Consider the following 23372-nt stretch of genomic DNA (forward strand, 5'->3'; position numbering starts at 1 on the left):
CGCTCTTCCCCTCCCTCAGGGATGATCTAACCACCATGAAGCGTGAGTTACAGGCAGACCTGCTAGACGTACGCCATGATGTGGACTCTTCGGAGGAGCGAGTTCATGCGCTGGAGGTGCATGAAACTGGGAGGGATGAAGACATTGAGGCACTCCAACAAAAAGTCCTAAGCTTGCAGGAACAGAACCTGGACCTACAGGCCCATACTGAGGACTTGGAAAACAGGTCACGATGGAATAACATCCGCATCCGAGGTATGGCGCACACAGACGGTGACAGGGACATCGAGGCCCTTGTGGTGGGCATGTTTCGCACCAATCTGACCAGTATGGGAAGAAGATCTTCTCATCACTTAGCCTCGGCCTGCGGTCTTCTAACACCGCCTGCCTCTTGGGACGTTACACCCACTCTGTGTGGGATAAGGTCGCGGAAGTGCTGCCAGAGTGTCCGTTGGAGGTGCGGGCCAAACACGGCCAAGCCCTTGTGGAGGGCCGGGATGCAGCCAAGTATTCCATCCGGTGTGGGCTGGATACCACTGACTCGCTGGGTAGAGCGATGGCAACGACGGTGGCGGTCAGACGCCACGCCTGGCTGAGGTCCGCCAACTTCTCGGCAGATGTCCAGAACACGCTTATGGACATTACGTTCGATGGCCGTCGCCTCTTTGGCGACAAGGCAGACCATGCGCTTGAGCGTTTTAAGGACTCCAGGGCTACGACCAAGTCCTTAGGCCTCTCGGGCCAGCGCCAGCAATCGGCTGCCTATCACTCCTTTCGTGGCCACGGAAGGGGTGCGCCCACACGTGTCGCCAGCCACGCACCGCAGGGCAATACCCAACGCGGTGGCGGCCGTGGGAACCGCCGTCCAGGTGGTCGGGGGCAGCGGCGAGGTCAGTCCACACCTTCCCCCGCAGCATCCACCTCAAAACCCTCCTATTCCGTGCTTTCAGGCCCATGTGACGCCAGTGGGGGGCAGGGTTCGCCATCACCACCTCCACTGGCGCACTGTCACATCGGACAGGTGGGTGCTGCAAATCGTCCGAAGCGGCTACTCTCTCCCCTTCGAGGCGACTCCTCCAGCCATGCCACCGCAGAACCACCGTGTATCGGGGGATCACTTGCGACTTCTGCAGGAGGAAGTTACGGCCCTCTTGGCCAAGGGGGCCATCAAGCGCGTTCCTGGGCCAGAAGTAGGGTGTGGTTGCTACTCCCACTACTTTCTGGTACCCAAGAAGGGCAAAGGGGGCCTACGCCCTATCTTGGACCTACGGGACGTCAACGGCTTCCTCCGGAAGGAGAAGTTCAAGATGCTGACACTGGCTCAGGTCCTGGCTGCCCTGGACCCAGGAGACTGGATGGTAGCATTGGACTTGCAGGATGCTTACTTTCACATCCCCGTCCTGCCTGCCCACCGGCGCTACCTGCGGTTCATGGTGGGCCACGAGCACTTTCAGTTTACCGTGCTCCCCTTCGGCCTTACCAGCGCCCCACGGGTGTTCACAAAGGTGATGGCGGTGGTCGCAGCTCATCTGCGCAGGTTAGGGGTTTCAGTCTTCCCCTACCTCGACGACTGGCTGTTGAAGGCGTGCTCGCCCCAGACAGTCGTCAGCCACCTCCAGACGACGGCAGACCTCCTGCACCAGCTGGGGTTCTCCATCAATGTGCCGAAGTCACACCTGTGTCCCTCTCAGAAGCTCCTCTTCATCGGAGCGGTTCTGGACTCGGCGCGGTTTCGGGTTTATCCGCCCGAACAGCGGGTCCGGGATATTCAGGCTCTGATTCCCATCTTTCAGCCGTTATCCCGGGTTTCGGTCAGGTTGACGCTGCGGCTTCTGGGGCTGATGGCCTCCTGCATCCTACTGGTGCATCACGCCAGGTGGCGGATGCGGGCTCTGCAGTGGGACCTGAAGTTTCAGTGGGCCCAGCATCAGGGCAACCTATCCGACCACGTCCTGATCTCGTAGGGCACTGCGAGACAGCTGCAGTGGTGGCTTACGGACCGCGATTGGGTCAGCGGCAGATCCCTCTCCCTTCCCCAACCGGAGCACGTAGTTGTGACGGACGCGTCCTTCCAGGGCTGGGGTGGCCACATGGGAGAGGCGGAGATCAGAGGCCTCAGGTCTCCGGCGGAGACCCGGCTCCACATCAACCTGTTGGAGCTCAGGGCGATTCGTCTGGCACAAAAGGCATTCCTCCCCTCTGTCCGGAGGAGTGTAGTGCAGGTGTTCACGGACAACACCACCGCCATGTGGTACTGCAACAAACAAGGCGGGGTGGGGTCGTGGATCCTTTGTCAAGAGGCTCTTCGCCTTTGGCAATGGCTGGAACGCCAGGGCGTGACCCTGGTGGCTCAACACCTGGCAGGTTCTCTGAACGCCAGGGCGGACGAGCTCAGCCGTCGGTGCATGATGGATCACGAATGGCGTCTGAACTCGGACGTGGCGCAAAGCCTCTATCAACGATGGGGAGAGCCTTGGTTAGATCTATTCGCCACCGAAGAGAACGCGCAATGTCATCAGTTCTGCGCGTTGGAATTTCCAAGGCGGCACTCGCTCGAAGACGCTTTTCGTCGCGAGTGGAGTTGCGGTCTGTTGTACGCCTTTCCGCCTATACCACTTCTGCCCAGAGTGCTGAAGAAGATCAAGCGCGACCGGGCCCAAGTCATCCTTGTGGCTCCGGACTGGGCTCGAAGGTACTGGTATCCAGAGCTACTCAGTATGTCAGTCGATCCCCCGGTTCGTCTGCCTCTTCAGGAGGACCTTCTGTCGCAGCAGCAGGGGACGGTCCTCCACCCGAACCTGTCCAGTCTCCACCTCCATGCTTGGAGATTGAGCGGCGACAGTTGAGGCCATTTGACTTGCCTCCTGAAGTCTGTAACATCATTCTGGCAGCCAGGCGTCCCTCCACAAAGTCGGTATACGCCTGCAGGTGGAACAGATTTGTGGCATGGTGCACAGCAAAGGCTGTGGATCCTCTTTCTGCCCCTCTTTCTGAGGTTCTTCTCTTCCTTCTTTCTCTTGCCCAGCAGGGCTCTGCTCTGGGCACTATCAAGGGCTACCTTTCTGCCCTTTCAGCCTTTCTCAGGCTACCTGATCAGCCTTCTTTGTTCAAGTCCCCTATCGTAAACAGATTTCTTAAGGGCATCACTCACACGTTTCCTCCTGTTCCGTTTGTGATGCCTCAGTGGGACTTGAACCTGGTTTTAACATTCCTGATGTGCGCTCCCTTTGAGCCACTTCACAACTGTCCTCTTCGCCTTCTGACTTTGAAGACTGCTTTCCTGGTTGCCATCACCTCTGCCAGGAGAGTGAGTGAGCTCCAGGCTCTTTCTTGTACTCCACCTTTCCTTTCCGTCCATCCGGACAAAGTGGTGCTTCGTACCAAACCTTCTTTCCTGCCCAAGGTTGTCACGGCCTTTCACATCGGGCAGTCTATCACCCTGCCAACCTTCTTCCCGCCACCGCATCCCTCTAAAGAGGAAGAGCGGCTCCACCGTCTGGACCCAAAACGTGCGCTCTCATTCTACTTGGATCGCACACGCCAGTTCCGGGTGGATGACCAACTCTTTGTTGGTTACGTGGGCGCTAAGAAGGGGAAAGCGGTGCACAAGAGGACCATCTCCCGGTGGATCATCCTGTGTATCCAGGCATGCTACTCCTTGGCTAGGAAGGAGCCCCCGGTTGGACTGCGGGCTCATTCTACCCGAGCGACGGCGACTACCACTGCCCTGGGCAGGGGTGTGCCCTTACAAGACATCTGTCAGGCAGCTACGTGGGCATCGCTGCACACGTTTGCAAGACACTACTGCCTGGACTGTCAAGTCCGGAGGGATGGCTTCTTTGGCCGTTCCGTCCTCCAGGACTTTCTGGTGTGATTTTGGTTCGCAGACCCACCACCGGGGTTGGTATTGCTGGGGTATCTATTCTAAGGTAAGGAATCTAATACTAACGTGTCTCTTTCAGATGCACAAGTTACTACTTGTGTAACAATATATCTGTAAGAGACATTAGTTAGTATTAGATTCCTTACCGACCCACCCATCCTCCCCGTTCTGCGAACCATTATCTAGGGTTAGGGTTGTCCCCTTCAGGGCCCTAGTTTCAATGGCACCAGTGTTGGTTTTTAACATGGCTCTGCGTTTCTGGCGCGGAAAAGCTGTGTCTAAGAACTGACGTCAGCACGCGGAGGCGGCGTCTAAGTACTCCGACGACGTCATCACGGCGCCGACGACGGACGCGGAGCCGCAGACGCTGCCTACCCACGCGCAAGGGTACTGCTACGCAAAAATATCCGGATCCAGTCTGACGCCTGGGGATATTCTAAGGTAAGGAATCTAATACTAACTAATGTCTCTTACAGATATATCGTTACACAAGTAGTAACTTGTGCTTTACCCGGTTAAAGTTAAACAGAGCCTCAGCATCACAAAATGGATGCTGCTGCAACAGACACCAGTCTGACCTCCTGCTGCTGGACAAAACTCCCGCAAGGGAGGCCTGGACAATAGGTTTCCTGTCAGGGGATGTGCTAGCACCTCCCCAGACAGCCTGTAGTGTATTGGAGCAGGGTGGGTTGAACGGAAAGATGCTTTTCCAGACACTGCCTGGGGCACACAAGGTGCTCCATGCATAGCCCGGTTCAAACCAGTTGCTGGGGCATTCCAGCCCCGCTCTGGCGCGAAACTGGACAAAGGGAAAGGGGTGTAACCACCCCCTTCTCAAGGTCCACCCATAGGAGGGACCTAGCAGGTAATCCAGCCCCTAAAATCAGTATAAAGATAGGACCTGTGTCTAGAGACTTTACATTAATCCTGGAAGAAACTTTGACACGAACTCTTGGACCTTCGACGTTCTATATCGACTAGGAGACTGAATACATCTCCCTTGTGGTCAAGGAATGACACACCCTGTGCAAACAGGCACCACCAGTAACTTGCCGGTTTGCTTTGTCGACGCTCCTGCCGGAACCCGAAGACTCAGCTACTCAGGAACTGGACTTCCAGACTTCTCCAACTCGATCCACTTCCACAGCAAAGCTGGGACCCGTGGCGGACACGAGAGACGTGGGACCGGACACCCTGGACATCCTGCATTTTGCTAACAGTGCAACTACCGAGGCACCTTCGAAGTTGTGCATTGGGGTTTGAGAAACCCCAGTCCCGAGCACCATTTGCACCAAAGCTCAGCCCTCCACACTCCACGAGTGCCGTGTGGGGCCTGCCTCTGCATTTCAGCTCGAAGCGTCTTCTCGGTTGTAGCTCGTTGGCTAGTGAGCCCTCTGAGGACGAACCCTGGAAACTACACCGCTGGCCTGGTTGCTCCAGGCTTGCTCCAGCTTCCCTGCAAAGGAGAAGCTCCCAAGACCTTGCTGGTCTGGCTTGAAGCCAATCTTCACTTCCTGCGTGGATTGCGGTTGCCAAGGCTTGTTGGGTCCAATCTGGATACTGACACCACAGTAAACTAGATCCTTCGTGGGACAGCTTGAATCCATCTCCTGGTCATCGTCAACGCCTCCTGGTCCTCGTGGCTGCAGAGACCAGCTTTGCATCTTCACTTGAAATCTCTCGACATCGCCTGGTTCCTTCTTGGTTCCTTCCTGGACACTGGCTAGTGACACAGACTCTGTCCCCTCTGCTTTCAGGTTCTTCAGGTCTCCGATCCACCCTTGGGTCCACCCGGACACTTTTCCTCTGATCGCCTGCAGCACTTCTTTGCAGATCTCCATAGAAAACATCGACGAAACCCGACACGAAAAGACACCTATGCACCCGGCTTCCCTGGGTGAGGTAACTCGAGTACTCCAGGGCTCCCGTGGGTGTTGACTCTCGAAGTGTCCTAGTTTAAAGGGGTTTTACCGTAGTCCATCCGGAAGTGTCTTAAAACTGTAACTTTGTGACTTCTACGTTCTCCATTGTAAGTCAATGGTAACTCGCGACTGTGTTTAGACACTTCACACGTCTCCCTTGGGTCTCTACTTCCTAACCTTTGGTTGTCTAGTGTAGCCCCAGCGATTCCCTAGGCCCTGGGCCTATTCCCTATTCCTGAAGTGGTTCTTATACCACTTACTTAGTATATGGTTTGTGAGGCCCCTAGGGCAGAACTGTATTTGTGCAACTTATAGTATGCTTAATGAGTAACTTGTGATGTATATCGATCTCTGACCTCATAAAGAGTTCAGAGGGGTTGTGTTAGAAATAAATACATATATAATTAATCTATACCTTGTGTGGTGTTGTTTCATTTGGTACTCAAGGGATTATAATTGGTAAAACAGATTGCTTCACATGCTCTCTGAGGTTTTAGCCTAAGACTGCTGGTCCATGCTACCACTAGGATAGCTTGTCTATAAGGTTGACTTTACAACCACCATCAATAAGGGTCGTTTAGACTGGTGCAAGGTGCCCACTAGAATAGTGGACATCATATGCCTGGCTAACTTCTGACATTGATGTGCAGCGGTTTGGTTAAGAGCTTGCTGTTGTTTTACCATATAATCTTGAGATATCATTTGAAAGATCACATTAAGGTACCTGGAGGTACATGTAAATCAAGTTCTTATAATACTTAAGTTCTACTGAACTTAGTTGTTGTAGAGCAAAGGGCTTAGCACACCCGGACTGCAACTCCTTGAGAGGTTCTAGTAGGAAAACATTTAGTGTAGGTAGGTGCACACACCACACCTCACTAGAAAATGTCCTTGACTGCAGGGTCTAGTGTGCCTCTGCAAGAAGAGGATCCTCCCAGGATCCCTTCTAAGTATGACTCATTCACTTTTAATGAACTTAGAAGCCTGTGTGCAGTCAGAAAGTTGAGACAAGGACAGAGTCCAACCTTTAGCCACCTGGTAGATATCTTAATGGCCCATGATACAGAGAATGCATCAGACACAGATAACCAAGGTAGCAGAGAGGGGGCCATCCATCCACAGAAGAAATGGTGGGGAAGATCCAGCTCTATCTGATGAGGAGGTGGATGCTGAAAAGGATGAGGTTGCTGAACCTATCCTGTGCAACACAGGACGATCTGGCGGTGGAGAGGGTCTTGGTGGTTCCCCTCCTACCTTTCCAAGTAGGCCTAACAGGAGACACAGAAGGCACAGGTCACTGGCCAGTGGCTCTGAGCATTCTGATGACTCAGTAGGGTCTGATGCCTCTGCTCTAAGGAGGATGACATCCTCTCAGAGGAGAGAGCATAAAGCTAGGATGAAGGAAGTAAATCGTACGATCAAGAGGCAAGAAATTGCCCTTGCCAAAGAGACCCTGGCTCTTGCTAGAGAGCAAATATTGAGTGGGCTAGAACCCACTGGTGGCAGCAACATTCCTAGAGATAGGCAAAGGTCTTATGACCATAGAAACCCAAGTAAGATTGTCCCTCCCTACAAGAGTGGGGATGACATCCACAAGTGGATAACTGCTTTGGAGAGGCACTGTAAAGTACAACAGGTACCCCTAAGTCAGTGGGCAGCAATTTTATGGCTATCCTTTTCAGATAAAGGCAGAGATAAGCTCCTCACAGTTAGTTATAAGGATGCTGACAATACACTGTCCTTAAGAGTGCTCTAATAGATGGGTTTGGCTTAACCACTGAGCAGTATAGGTTGCTGTTCAGAGACACCCAGAAGAGACAGACTGAGGACTGGACTGATTTTGTAGATTGTTCTACTAAGGCGCTGGAGGGCTGGTTATTGGGCAGCAAAGTACATGACTATACAGGATTGTATCATTTGATTATGAGGGAGCATATCCTTAATAATTGTCAAAACCAGCATCTACACCAGCACCTGGTGGACTCCGATCTGACCTCTCCCCAAGAATTAGGTAAGAAGGCTGACAAATGGGTCAGAACCAGCATTAGGCCTAAAAATCAGGGTGGTGACCAGAAGAAAGATTCTACCAAACCTCAAGAGAAAGGTGGGGATAAATCTAAGGACAAATCGACTACAGGTCCCCAAAACTCCTCTGAGGGGGGTGGGTCCCAAACTCCTTCCTCTAATGTTAAGAAACCTTATTGCCATATATGTAAGCAACCTGGCCATTGGAAAACTGACAGCAGTTGCCCAAAAGCCAACAATAAGGAAAATATTCCTCCAAGTAATACTCCAAAACCTCCTGTTACTACTAGTAGTAATCCCCCAGGTGGTGGGAGTGCCCCCAAAACTGTGGCTGGGTATACTTGGGGAACTCAGGTGGACTCTGGCCTAACCGGGTCCTCTACTACAGAAACTCTAGTCTGTGAGAATGGCGTGGGGTTTGCCAACTTCACTGCTTGTCCCAATACATTAGACAAGTACAGACAGGAGCGCCTCATCAATGGTCAGAAAGCTGAGGCCTATAGGGACACAGGGGCTAGCATCACTATGGTGACTGAGAGACTAGTCCCCTCAGAACAGCTTTTACCTGGGTTTACATACCAGGTGATCAATATTGATGGAGTGCAGAAAGATCATGCCATGGCAGTAGTAAATCTCAGCTGGGGAGGTGGCACTGGCCCAAAGAGAGTGGCAGTGTCTACAAACTTGCCTGTAGATTGTTTACTGGGCAATGAATTAGAGATCTCAGCCTGGGCTGAGACAGAAAAATAAATCCATTCCAAGATATTAGGCCTTACTGAAAAGGTTGGTAGGGCTGTGATGGTCACAGCCTAAACTCAAACAGATTTTTGTGTTGTGAAGCCTGAAACTATGGATCACTCCACTCAGACAGAGAGCATTGGGGAGGAAGAAAAGTCTTCCCCCCCACCAGACAATAGGTGAGGGTCAGCCTCCTCAGGGAACTGACCCTACCCCTTGTGAAGGAATTGCCCCCGAGGTAGTCAGGCCTAGCCTGGCAGAGCCCCTGATGTCAGTGGACCCTTCCAAGGTGGGACCCAGTCTGGAGCAGGTAACCTGCCCCTCTCTACCCTGCCTCAGTCAGCCCAGGGCTACAGAGGTCAAGGAGGCCAGTGGACCCTTCCAAGGTGGTACCCTGTCTGGAGAATGTAACCTGCCCCTCTCTACCCTGCCTCAGTCAGCCCAGGGCTTTAGAGATCAGGGAGGCCAGTGGACCCCAAAGGGCCCCCTGTCAAAAGGAACCTCCCCCATCAGCAGATTAGGAGCACCCAGTCTAGCAGCCCTAGCAAGGTGAAAATTCCTAAAACTTCTGAGGGATCTCTCTTACCCTTAGGTAGGAACCTCCCCCAGATGGACTCTGGTGGGCACAGGCAAACCTGGGACCTAGTGACCCCAAACCTGACTTGTCCCTCCAGTGGTCCAACAAAAGGGTCCCAGCCTCCGGCTGTAGGTAGCCAGAGGTTTACCCTGAGAGCACAGTGCAACTCAGTCATGGAAAGAAAGGCATACATGGTGGATAGTGTTTGGAGGAAGCTGAGCCCTACATTAGTGGAGCCTCACTTCAGTACTCCATCTCAGCACCAGCCTTTTACTTTGCCAAAACACACCACAGGTAGAGATTCCCTATGGTAGAGACCCTCTGATACACTTAGGGTGAGGGATTGCTTAGTGGACCATGAGGCAGGGGGTAACCATGCTAGTGCAGGTACTTCCTTATATGGCCATTTAGGCAATATAGGCTTACCTGGACAAGGATAGCCTTATCTCCTTTTCGTTTGGGGGGAGGAGGGGGGGTTGTGTAGGAAGGTGGATATCTTACCATATTTGTACCCCAACTTTTTGCCTAGTGTTTTGCTCGTTTTTGACTTAGTTGGCCTGGGATCATACTATTCAGGGCCCCAGGCTATCTGCTCTCCCTATAAAATGGACTCCATGTACTTTAGGTACATACCAGATTGGATATTGGGTCACCTTTGTGAGCCCATGTATAGTGTACAATAGGTACCCAGGGCATAGGTGCATCCAAGGTCTACCAGGGGCTGCAGCATTTATTATACCACCCCTGGCTGGCCATCTAAACTGACACCACAGGCTGATCACTCCGCTTGGGTAAGGTGGTGTAATCATCCCTTACTTAGATATAGAATATCTATATCTACCTTATATATAGACACACAGTAACCTATAAGTCACTCCTATGGCAGGCCTTAACAATCTTGGAAGCAGAGTGCTTGGTTTTATGTGAGAGGGTGCCCTAGCATGAGCTGAGCCCCTCTGCAGCTTTCGAAACCATCTCCTTATAGATGTTCTATGAAATAGCCATACCATATACTCTTAAGTGCATTATAATCCTTGTGGTTAATGCTAACTTTGGTTTGGCTTTATCAAAACATGTCTTGTAAGGAGTCAAACCCTTTGGAATACTACGCCCCCCCGCCCCCACCAGAACGGGGGTAGCATTCCACCCTTCTAGAGGGAGAAGACATGTAGTTACTGCTTTACCCGCTTAAAGTTAAACAGAGCCTCAGCATCACAAAATGGATGCTGCGGTCACAGACACGAGTCTGACCTCCTGCTGCTGGACGAAACTCCGGCAAGGGAGGCCTGGACAATAGGTTTCCTGTCAGGGGAGGTGCTAGCACCTCCCCAGACAGCCTGCAGTGTATTGGGGCAGGGTAGGTTGAATGGAAAGATGCTTTTCCAGACACTGCCTGGGGCACACATGCATAGCCCGGTTCAAAGCAGTTGCTGGGGCCCTCCAGCCCCGCTCTGGCGCGAAACTGGACAAAGGGAAAGGGGTGTAACCACCCCCTTCTCAGGGTCCACCCATAGGAGGGACCTAGCAGGTAATCCAGCCCCTAAAATCAGTATAAAGATAGGAGCTTTGTCTAGAGACTTTAGATTAATCCTGGAAGAAACTTTGACACAAACTCTTGGACCTTCGACGTTCTATATCGACTAGAAGACTGAAGACATCTCCCTTGTGGTCAAGGAGTGACCACCATGTGCAAACAGGCACCACCAGGAACTTGCCGGTTTGCTTTGTCGACGCTCCTGCCGGAACCCGAAGACTCAGCTACTCAGCAACTGGACTTCCAGACTTCTCCGACTCCGATCCACATCCACAGCAAAGGTGAGACCGTGGCAGACACGAGAGACGTGGGACCGGACACCCTGGACATCCTGCATTTTGCTAACAGTGCAACTACCGAGGCACCCTCGAAGTTGTGCATTGGGGTTTGAGAAACCCCAGATCCGAGCGCCATTTGCAACAAAGCTCAGCCCTCCACACTCCACGAGTGCCGTGTGGGGCCTGCTCCTGCATTTCAGCTCGACGCATCTTCCCGGTTGCTAGCACGTTGGCTAGTGAGCCCTCTGAGGACAAACCTTGAAAACTACACTGTTGGCCTGGTTGCTCCAGGCTTGCTCCAGCTTCCCTGTAAAGGAGAAGCTCCCCAGACTGGTCTGACTTGAAGCCAATCTTCACTTCCTGCATGGATTGCGGTTGCCAAGTCTTGTTGGGTCCAAACCGGATACCGACACCACAGTCAACTAGATCCTTTGTGGGACAGCTCGAATCCAGCTCCTGGTCATCGTCGACGCCTCCTGGTCCTCGTGGCTGAAATCTCTCGACATCGCCTGGTTCCTTCCTGGTCACTGGCTAGTGACCCAGACTCTGTCCCCTCTGCTTTTATGTTCTTCTCGTCTCCGATCCACCCTTGGATCCACCCGGACACTTTTCCTCTGGTCGCCTGCAGCACTTATTTGCAGATCTCCATAGAAAACATCGACGAAACCCGACACGAAAAGACACCTATGCACCCTGCTTCCCTGGGTGAGGTAACTCGAGTACTCCGGTGCTCCCGTGGGTGTTGACTCTCGAAGTGTCCTAGTTTAAAGGGGTTTTACCGTAGTCCATCTGGAAGTGTCTTAAAAGTGTAACTTTGTGACTTATATATTCTCCATTGTAAGTCAATGGTAACTCGCGACTGTGTATAGACACTGCACGCGTCTCCCGTGGGTCACCTACTTACTAACCTTTGGTTGTCTAGTGTAGCCCCAGCGATTCCCTAGGCCCTGGGCCTATTCCCTATTCCTGAAGTGGTTCTAATACTACTTACTTAGTATATGGTTTGTGAGGCCTCTAGGGCAGAACTGTATTTGTGCAACTTATAGTATGCTTAATGAGTAACTTGTGATGTATATCGATCTCTGACCTCATAAAGAGTTCAGAGGGGTTGTGTTAGAAATAAATACATATATATTTGATATATACCTTGTGTGGTGTCCTTTCATTTGGTACTCAAGGGATTATAATTGGTAAAACAGCTTGCTTCACATGCTCTCTGATGTTTTAGCCTAAAACTGCTGGTCCATGCTACCACTAGGATAGCTTGTCTATAAGGTTGACTTTACAACCACCATCAATAAGGGTCGTTTAGACTGGTGCAAGGTGCACACTAGAACAGTGGACATCATATGCCAGGCTAACTTCTCACATTGTGCAGCGGTTGGGATAAGAGCTTGCTGTTGTTTTACCATATAATCTTGAGATTTCATTTGAAAGATCACATTAAGGTACATGGAGGTACATATAAATCAAGTTCTTATAATACTTAAGTTTCACTGAACTTAGTTGTTGTAGAGCAAAGGGCTTAGCACACCCTGACTGCAACTCCTAGAGCGGTTCTAGTAGGAAAACATTTAGTGTAGGTAAGTGCTCACACCACACCTCAATAGAAAATGTCCTTGACTGCAGGGTCTAGTGTGCCTCTGCAAAAAGAGGATCCTCCCGGGATCCCTTATGAATCAAAGTATTTGCTATCTGCTTAACTAACTGGACCCCTCCTGAGGGGTGAGCCGGGAGGTAGGCTGCTACTGAATTGTGTGATAACTTGCAATCATCGGCTGATTACTAGCGTGTGTGAGTTACTTTTTATACGGCGAATTTTAAAAATCATTTCTCACTTATTTGAACTTACCCCTGCCCCCGCAAATCCCTTTCCCTGCACTTTGACGGTTCCAGACGATTTTAGGGCTGTGTACCGAGGCTAAGGGGAAGACTCCCAACGGCAGCCATCTTGAGTGGGAGGCGGCAGCTGTGACAGCGCTCTAGCCATCCCTACAAAAGGAGCCCGTAGTGAGCAAACGCGAGAATCGTAGTATTTGCTATCTGATTAACTAACTGGACCCCTCCTGAGGCGTGAGCCGGGAGGTATGCTGCTACTGAATTGTACTGAATTGTGTGATAACTTGCAATCATCGGCTGATTACTAGCGTGTGTGAGTTACTTTTTATACGGCGAATTTTAAAAATCATTTCTCACTTATTTGAACTTACCCCAGCCCCCGCAAATCCCTTTCCCTGCACTTTGACGGTTCCAGACGATTTTAGGGCTGTGTACCGAGGCTAAGGGGAAGACTCCCAACGGCAGCCATCTTGAGTGGGAGGCGGCAGCTGTGACAGCGCTCTAGCCATCCCTACAAAAGGAAACGGTCGCTCTCCGCGTCAGCGGACGCGTACAGTGGACGCGCCTCATCAGCGCCGGAGTCACGCCAGAGTCAGCCCGTCTGCGCCCGTCCGCGCCTTGGACGTTCCTAGGGGCTACGGCGACACCTCCAATCCCTCCTAACGATCATCTTCAGGCACTTCTTATAGAAGATGTATCAACGGTTATATCCGCCCCCATACCCATTAAATACACCTCTGAACATTTGCAGGCCTTACGACCTATAAGACAACCCTCCTGCAGTATGCTGAAGTTGGGTTGGGAGAAAGATGTCTGCCAATGTTGCCGATTTTCCATAGATCCTGTAGGGACAAGAGCCTCACAGGCCAGAAATAGTAAGGACAACGAAACAACAATTTCAAAATCTTTTTCATTTTTCAGTATTAACTGTCATTCACTACCCAAGCACAAGACAGAAATATTTAACTTATTATTAGATGAGGCTCCAGACGCCATGTTCTTAACAGAAACATGGTTGCAAGAAAGCTCTGGCCCAGATATAGCTATGGCACTTCCTGACCTATATGCTATTGTGAGACTTGACCGTGAAAAGAAATCAGGCGGAGGAATAGCAATTATCTTCAAAAGGACTTTTAGCTGTGAATTCAATAAACTCCAGTGCGAAGGCTGCGAAGGCGCAACGTTCAAACTTTCATTATCACCAAACTTCACTTTTTCTGGAGCGCTTATCTATCGGCCGCCGGGAACTGCATCTAAATGGCTGACAAATCTGTCAGAACTCATGGGCCCTTTAGTAACGAAAACTGCTAACTTTACAATCATTGGTGACACGAATCTGCATCTGGAAAATGAGGAATGTTCAATAGCCAAATAATTTAGAACTGATTTAGCATCCCTCAACCTTATCTTAAAGAACTCGGGACCTACACATAGAGCCGGTCATTTGCTGGATCCCATCTTCTCCAACCTAAATGACATCTCTATGTATCCCGCCCTGCCCTTGCCCTGGTCAGATCACTTTTTGATCAAATTTTCCCTCCTGGTGAAACTGTCTAATAAAGATAACATACCAGTACCTATCCAACTTGTCAGGGAATGGAAAAAACTTGATATTGAGAGTCTTAACTCTTTTTTTGGAAGGCCAGCTTCCCTGTACAAAGTCAACGGTACAAAACTTCTCGACTGCCGTCCAAAATTGGCTCACGGAAGCTATTGATTTCTCCCTTCCTAAAACAAAATTAAAACAGAATACTCACCGTCCCCCCGCCCCTTGGTTTAATGAGACACTAAAGCAGGAAAAAAGAAGCTGTAAAAACGCTGAGCGGCAATGGAGGAAGACCTACTCTGAAGAAGCCAGGCAAAATTATAAAATAAAATTAACAAACTATCAGAAGTTATGTGGCAAAGCCAAAGCTGAATACGCTTGCACTAAAATAACAGAAGCTCTAGACCAATCTAAAACACTCTTCAAGATAGTGAAAGAACTGGCTGGTTCATCCACAATACAACCTCCGCCAGACCTTAACAAAACACAATGCAACTTACTAGCGGCCTTCTTTGTCGATAAAGTTGACAAAATCCACCAGGACATTGCACAAGTTCTAAATGAACATAATCAAACTCACCCTATCCTGCCCAATATTCCACATTGCAAGCCGAGCTACAATACTAACATTCCAGGCTCCATCCCCTTCGCTGAGGCACCCTCTGTTACACTAGATAACTGGCCGAAGCTTAGCCCTGATATGGTTCATAAACTACTTAATACCATTAAATCAGGCTCGCCCAAAGACCCATTGCCATGCTCAGTGCTAAAACATCTCAACAGTGGCGCCCTGGCCATAATCACCAATCTTCTTAATGCATCCCTGCAGGAAGAATCTGTGCCTGATGAATGGAAACATGCAATGATCCATCCGCTGCTAAAGAAAACGGGAGCGGACCCTAATCTGCCAGCTAACTTCCGGCCCATCTCCTTGTTGCCCACCTTTGCAAAAATACTGGAAAAACATGTGCACAGGTCTCTTACCGACTTCATAACTACTCATGATCTGTTACCCTCCCATCAATCAGGATTTCGTGCAGGCTTCTCCACAGAGACGACCTTGCCAGGTGTAACTGAGAACATCCGTTTCATGCTGGACATAGGTGAAACTGTGGCCCTGGTGCTGCTCGACCTCAGTGCAGCATTCGACACGGTGTCGCATGCCGTCCTTGCCCAGACACTTTATTCCATAGGCATTCGTGGCGCGGCCATAAATTGGATTAAATCACTGCTGGAAAAGCGTACTTTTCAAGTCTTCTCACACTCCGCTTGTTCTGACACCATGACCTTCAAACATGGAGTACCACAGGGCTCTATTTTGAGCCCGTTACTTTTTAACATTTATATGAGCCCGCTTGCCAAAATAGTAGAAGAAACTGGACTACTCATGTTCTCTTACGCTGATGATTCTCAGCTTCTTTTCTCTCTGTCTTCTGCGGAACCAGACAATCCCTCCTCCCTTAAACTTGGATTAAGTAAGATTGCGGAGTGGATGTGTAAAAACTTTCTTAAACTCTACGGTGAGAAGACCGAGTTAATTGTCCTGGGGAAGAACAAAGAGCATTGGGGGCCCCCAACATTGGCCAGCCGAAATGGGTACTCCCCTGGTTCCAGTCAAACATGCTCGTAATCTAGGTGTCATCATTGATGATTCTCTCAACTTGAACCAGCAAGTTGTGAAGACTTCGGCCACTTGCTTCGCAATATTAAAATGGTTAAAAAAAATCTTCTGGATGCTGCCCGAACATACTAAGAAAACAGTTATCAACGCCTTGATAACCTCTAGGCTTGATTATGGTAATGTGTTGTACCTAGGGGCTAAAAAGGCCACTATCCGCAGACTGCAGACAGTGCAAAATGCAGAAGCGAGACTACTGTGGAAAATCCCCATCTCCACATCAACTTCCAAGTACATCCGAGAGTTGCACTGGCTAAAAATTGAGAATCGGATCAAATTTAAATCCCTATGCTTCATGCATAAGATCTCCACTAATAATGCCCCAAAGTATCTACAAAATCTTATACGTCCCTATCGTCCATCTCGAACCCTTCAATCAGCTACGGCCAACCATTTTGTAATTCCTAAAATTAGGCTGTCACGCATGGGTGGCAAATCCTTTTCGTTTCTTGGACCCTCACTCTGGAATACTCTACCACATACATTACGGAATGAGACAAGTTACATGAAATTCAGAAAAGCCTTAAAGACCTGGCTGTTCAACATCTAAAAGACCTGTTTCTAATTATACTACTAGATCATTAGCGCCGGGGAACCCTTTGTTGGGTAGCTGTTGCGCTATATAAATAAACTAAATAAATAAATAAATAAATCCCTTCTACGTATGACTCATTCACTTTTAATGAACTTAGAAGCCTGTGTGCAGACATGAACGTTGAGACAAGGACAGAGTCCAACCTTTAGCCACCTGGTAGATATCTTAGTGCCCATGATACAGAGAATGCATCAGACACAGATAACCAAGGTAGCAGAGAGGGGGGCCATCCATCCACAGAAGAGAATGTTGGGGAAGATCCAGCACTATCTGATGAGGAGGTCGATGCCTAACAGGACGAGGTTGCTGAACCTATCCTGGGCAACACAGGACGATCTGAGGGTGGAGAGGGCCTTGGTGGCCCCCCTCCTATTTTTCCAAGTAGAACTAACAGGAGACACAGAAGGCACAACCACGATCTATAAGGGTTGTTTAGACTGGTGCAAGGTGCCCACTAGAACAGTGGACATCATATGCCAGGCTAACTTCTCACAATGACCAGCCCTTTCTTGGCTACGTGGGTGCCAAAAAAGGTTGGGCAATGCACAAACAGACCATCTCTCGGTGGGTCGACTGTGCATCAAGGCCTGTTACCCGTTGGCTAAGAAGGAGCCTCCTTAGGGGTTGCGTGCCCATTCCACCAGGGCAACGGCAGCCACTACTGCCTTGGGGAGCGGCGTTCACTTGCAGGACATTTGTCAGGCAGGTACTTGGGCCTCGCTGCACACATTTACTAAGCATTACTGCCTTGACGGTCAAGTCCGGAGGGACGGTTTCTTTGGCAGTTCTGTGCTCCGTGACTTTCTGGTGTAATCTTGTTCGCAGACCCACCACCGGGGTTGGTATTGCTGGTGTATTTATAATAAGGTAAGGAATCTATCACTAACGTGTCTCTTTGAGATGCACAAGTTACTACTTGTGTAACGATATATCTGTAAGAGACATTAGTTGGTGATAGATTCCTTACCGCTCCACGCATCCTCTCGGTTCTGCGAACTGAGTACTAGGGTTAAGGTCATCCCTATCTGAATGAAACACGTTACTGTTAAGAGTCCTTACCTTAGAATATCCCCAGGCGTCAGACTGGATCTGGAAAGTTTTCGTCAGCAGTACCCCTGCGCATCGGTAGGCGTCGTCTGCGGCTCTGCGCCCGTCATCGGAGTCGTGATCGTCGGGATAACATCGTCCGAGTACTTAGACGCCGCCCTCGCGCGCTCATGTCAGTTCTTCTTTTTTTCCGTGCCACCAAGCGCAGATCCGGGAAGAGCTAGTACCCTTAGTCACTTTTTGACTAACTTTTAGGTCTTTTTGACTATCCTTTTCGAGTCGACTTCGACTCCTGGTGCTGGTAGGGATGCCCGGTTTCAAGTTGTGTGACGCCTGTCACCGACTGATATTGGTTACCGACCCCCACTGGCGGTGTCGCTATTGTTTAGGGGCCGACCATGACGACAAGTCGTGCCCCGACTGCCAGGCCTTGACTTCAAAAGCTATGCGGGAGCGGTCCTGTAAGCTTCTCGAGCTCCGGCAGTCGACTCTACGACAGTCGAGGAGAAAGTCGAGGGACCGGTCGCGGAGCCGCAGCCATCACCGCTCATCGGGCTCCAAGTCCTCGCATTTAGGTAAGTCAAGGCATGGAAAGAAGAAGTGGGAGAGGCTACATCGCTCTTCTGACTCCCCTCGCCGGTCGTGCGACTCGGCCGAGGGTTCGGGTGGCACCACCCGCGCGGCTCCACCGGAGCTGCAGGAGTCGCGTCCAGCTCCACACCCTAAGGTCCCTGGGCTTAATGCGACTCTAGGCGAGATTCGAGATTTCCTTGTGGCCATGAGGACTCTCCGCCATCGAGGCCGGCCGGTGCGCCTTCGGGCCCGTGGGTCCGACTGGGGGTCCTAGTGTGCCGGCAGCAGTACCGTCGCCGCAGTACCCCCGGGATCCAGGCCTGGATACCTTCTCCGCTGGCGCCGACCCCTATGGTGTCCCTGGTTTCAGTCCCGGTCCGACGTCGGAATGGCTCAGCTCTCCGGCGTCGATGGGTGAGCCCTACACCTACGACCCAGCTCTGTCCTTTATGCCTGTTTATCTGTACACGGATGAAGGGGAGGACTGGGAGGGGTCTGTGGACCCTCTGGCACAACAGTGCTAGTTATGTCAGGACTGGGCAGATGAGCTGGGGGATGCCAGTGGTCTTGACACATCGCCTGCCATTGGTTTTCTATCTCCTCCTTCCGTGGCTATGGAGAAGGGGGCTACATATGCTGTGGTGTTGCGTAGGGTGGCCAAGGCCTTGGCACTTGAGCTCCCTGCAGCGACCGTGAGGACTAACCTCCTCACTGAGGTGCTTCAACCACCAGTAAGCATATACTGCAGTTAAACGAGTGCCCCCTGTGGATCAGAACGTTGCCCGACGCCAGCACCAGGCTCTGGGTGACCCCTGCTTTCTGTCCACCCACCCCTGAAAGTCTGGTTATCCAGGCCTCCACGTCCCAGACTGTATTCCCGAGTCAGTCCACATCTGCTCCCGCATCATCCGCCTCAAAGCCCTTCTAGTCCAAGCTTTCAGGCCCATTCAACGCCAGTGGGAGGCAGGGTTCGCCATCACCTACTCCACTGGCGTACCATCACTTCGGACAGGTGGGTGCTGCAAATCGTCCGAAGGGGTTACTCCCTCCCCTTCAAGGCGACCCCTCCAGCCTTGCCACCGCAGTACCACCGCATGTCGGGGAAACACTTGCGACTCCTGCAGGAGGAAGTTACGGCCCTCTTGGCCAAGGGGGCCATCGAGCGCGTTCCTGGGCCAGAGGTAGGACGTCGTTGTAATTCCCACTACTTTCTGGTTCCCAAGAAGGGCAAAGGGGGCCTGGCCCCTATCTTGGACCTCAGGAGAAGTTCAAGATGCTGACTTTAGCTTAGGTCCTAGCTGCCCTAGACCCTGGAGACTGGATGGTAGCGTTGGACTTGCAGGACGCATATTTCCACATCCCCGTCCTGCGGCCCACCGGCGCTACCTGCGGTTCACGGTAGGTCACAAGCACTTTCAGTTTACCGTGCTCCCCTTCGGCCTCACCAGTGCCCCTTGGGTGTTCATGAAAGTGATGGCGGTGGTCGCAGCTCATCTGCGCAGATCAGGGGTGTAGGAGAGTAGGGTCTGTTTCCTATGGTTACCCCCAATTTTTTGCTGTGTTTCACTGGTTTTTACGACTTTAGTCTGGCTGTGGACCTGCTAATTATGACCACAGCCTAGCTTTTCTCTCTCTAAATTGATTGCATGTACTTTAGGTACATACCAGATTGGTTACTGAGTTACCTTGTGAGCCCCTAGTATATGGTACCTTAGGTACCAAGGGCATAGGTACCCCAGAGGCCTACCAGCTGAAGCATGTATTATGCCACCCCTGGGAAGCATTCCAAAATGGCACCACAGGTCTGCACTTGCATCCTGGGTAAGTATACCAATATCTACCTATATATATATATATATATAGACACATATTAACCTATAAGTCACTCCTATGGCAGGCCTTGGCAATCCTGAAGGCAGAGTGCTTGGTTTTGTGTGAGAGGGTGCCCTAGCATGAGCTGAGCCCCTCTGCAGCTTTCGGAAACCCTTCCTTATAGATGTTCTATGATACAGCCATACCATATGCTCTTAAGTGCATCATAACCTCGCGGTAAATGCTAACTTTGGTTTGGCTGCATCAAAACATGTCGTGTTTGGTGTCAAACACTTTGGAATCCTACCCCCGCCAGTTCTGGCTGCGGGGGTAGAATTCCACCTTTCTAGAGGGAGAAGACATGTACAACACTGGTACACCAGGTAAATGTTTTAAAGGTCCTCCGCATCATAAAATGGATGCTGCTGCCACAGATACGAGTCTGACCTCCTGCTGCTGGATGAAACTCTGGCAGGGGAGGTGCCAGCACCCCCCCAGACAGGCTTTAGTGTATTGGGGCAGGGTGGGTTGCATTCAGTGAATGCTTTTCAGACACTGCCTGGGGCACACCCGGTGCTCCATGCATTTCCGAGTTCAAACCGGTTGCTGGGGCACTCGACCCCGGCTCTGGCGCGAAACTGGACAAAGGGGAAGGGGTGTAACCACCCCCTGCCCAGGTCCTCCCATAGGTGGGACCCCAGAGTTAGCCCAACCCCTAAACTTAGTATAAGTATAGGAACCCAGTCCCTAGGAATTTAGATTACCCTGGACGAAACTCTGAAGACGAAATCTTGGACCTTCGACATTCCATATCGACTGGAAGACGGAAGATATCTCCCTTGAGGTCAGGGAGTGACCGCCCTGTTCAAACAGGCACCAAAGACGCATCTTGCCAGTCTGCATTTTCAAGGCTCCCGACGGATTCTGGAGAATCTGCGACACAGGACACGGACTTCCAGACATCTCCGAGGCTGGCACGAGTCTCCAGCAGAGCTGAGACCTGTAGCTATCACGAGAGACGTGGGACCAGAACTCTTGAACATCCTGCAATTTTGCAACTGCACCTACTTCCCGAAGTTTCCCGAAGTTGTGCATTGGGGTATTTGAAGCCCTTGCCCAAGCACTTTTTGTATCGAAGCTCAAAGGCCTACTCAAAGTGTTCCGTGGGCCTGCTTTCTTCACCGCTGCTCGAGGCTCCTTCGCATTCCCTAGTCAGTTGGCTAGTGGGTCCCCACGAAGGACAATCCTTTGTTTCTTAAGCTTTCCTGGTTTCTCCAGACGTGCTCGGACTCCCCTCCAAAGGTTGAGCCCCTCAGACCTTGCTGGTCTGCACCTAAGCCAATCTTGTCATCTTGTGTGGGTTGCTGTTGCCAAGGCTTGTTGGGTCCAATCCGGATTCTGAGGCTGCAGCACTCGACATCCCTGTGGGACTGCTCGAATCCAGCTCCTGTTCGGCGTCAACGTCTCCTCGCCTTCGTGGCTGAAGAGTCAAGCTTCACCCACTTCACCTTAAAGCACCCGAAATCGGCTGGCATCTTCCTGTCGCCATCGTGGTCACTGGCTAGTGACCCAGACTCTGTCCCCTCTGCTTTCAGGTTCTTCAGATCTCTGATCCACCCTTGGATTCACCCGGACACTTTTCCTCTGGTCGCCTGCAGCACTTCTTCGCAGCTCTCCATTGGAATCGACGAAGAAACCCGACACCAAAAGATACCTATGCACCTGGCTTCCCTGGGTGAGGTAGCACGAAGTGTCTAAGTCTAAAAGGGTTCCATCGTAGTTCACTCCCAAGTGTCTTTAATCTTTAAAATTGTAACTTGTATTTCCTCCATCGAAGTCAAGGGTGATTCGCAGCTGTGTTTAGACACTGCACGCGTCCCCTGTGGGTCTCCTGCGTACCTACCTTGGGTGGTTCCTGGTTGCCCAAGCGGTTCTACAGGCCCTAGGGCTCACTTCTGACTCTCACGTGGTTCTTATACCCCTTTTTTAGTATATGGTTTTTGAGGCCCCTAGGGCAAAACGTATACTGTGCTAGTTTACTGTGTGTTATTTAAGTCCTTGTATTCTACTTTGTCCTTGTATTCTACTTTGGCCTCTAGCCTCAGGGGTTGTGATTAGAATAAATACATATATGTTATATATATATATATATATATATCCAACGAGTTGCCTGTCAGGTAGAAACAAGCCTCACCAGTGGATGAAATTCTGCCACTTTTATTAATGGAGGACACAGCGTAGCGAAGCCAACAACTTGCAGCAGCATGCAGTCCTGCCTGACATGTTTCGTGCATCCGCACTTCTTCAAAGGCGCTTGGACTGAACAGGAAAGGCACAATCTCTTGCTCGGTACTGTTTTAAACACTGAAGTCCCGCCCTGTATGGCGCAGCCACTCCTGTGGCCTGATGGTCTTCGTAGTACTATTGTTTCCCCAATGGGTTGCGCAGCTGAGGTTTACATCCGCGCCGTGTTATCATTCCTCCAGAAACCGGCATCCTCTGCCTTTTGCACCGCCGAATTACCGTCAATGCAGGAGGGCTGTGAACAGCCCCGGTGCTTGTTTCGCGGCTCAGGCATGCCGCAATAAATCCAACGAGTTGCCTGTCAGGTAGAAACAAGCCTCACCAGTGGATGAAATTCTGCCACTTTTATTAATGGAGGACACAGCGTAGCGAAGCCAACAACTTGCAGCAGCATGCAGTCCTGCCTGACATGTTTCGTGCATCCGCACTTCTTCAAAGGCGCTTGGACTGAACAGGAAAGGCACAATCTCTTGCTCGGTACTGTTTTAAACACTGAAGTCCCGCCCTGTATGGCGCAGCCACTCCTGTGGCCTGATGGTCTTCGTAGTACTATTGTTTCCCCAATGGGTTGCGCAGCTGAGGTTTACATCCGCGCCGTGTTATCATTCCTCCAGAAACCGGCATCCTCTGCCTTTTGCACCGCCGAATTACCGTCAATGCAGGAGGGCTGTGAACAGCCCCGGTGCTTGTTTCGCGGCTCAGGCATGCCGCAATAAATCCAACGAGTTGCCTGTCAGGTAGAAACAAGCCTCACCAGTGGATGAAATTCTGCCACTTTTATTAATGGAGGACACAGCGTAGCGAAGCCAACAACTTGCAGCAGCATGCAGTCCTGCCTGACATGTTTCGTGCATCCGCACTTCTTCAAAGGCGCTTGGACTGAACAGGAAAGGCACAATCTCTTGCTCGGTACTGTTTTAAACACTGAAGTCCCGCCCTGTATGGCGCAGCCACTCCTGTGGCCTGATGGTCTTCGTAGTACTATTGTTTCCCCAATGGGTTGCGCAGCTGAGGTTTACAT

General features: G+C 51.0%; 1 protein-coding gene across 1 annotated transcript in view; it reads left to right on the forward strand.

The window, feature by feature from the left end:
• Positions 1-23372, forward strand: part of RNF17 (ring finger protein 17) — a 3010943-nt gene that overhangs the window by 2695204 nt on the left and 292367 nt on the right. The gene's annotated exons all lie outside the window — the stretch shown is intronic.

Source organism: Lissotriton helveticus, chromosome 8, assembly GCF_964261635.1.
Source record: "Lissotriton helveticus chromosome 8, aLisHel1.1, whole genome shotgun sequence".
NCBI classification, from domain to species: Eukaryota; Metazoa; Chordata; class Amphibia; order Caudata; family Salamandridae; genus Lissotriton; species Lissotriton helveticus.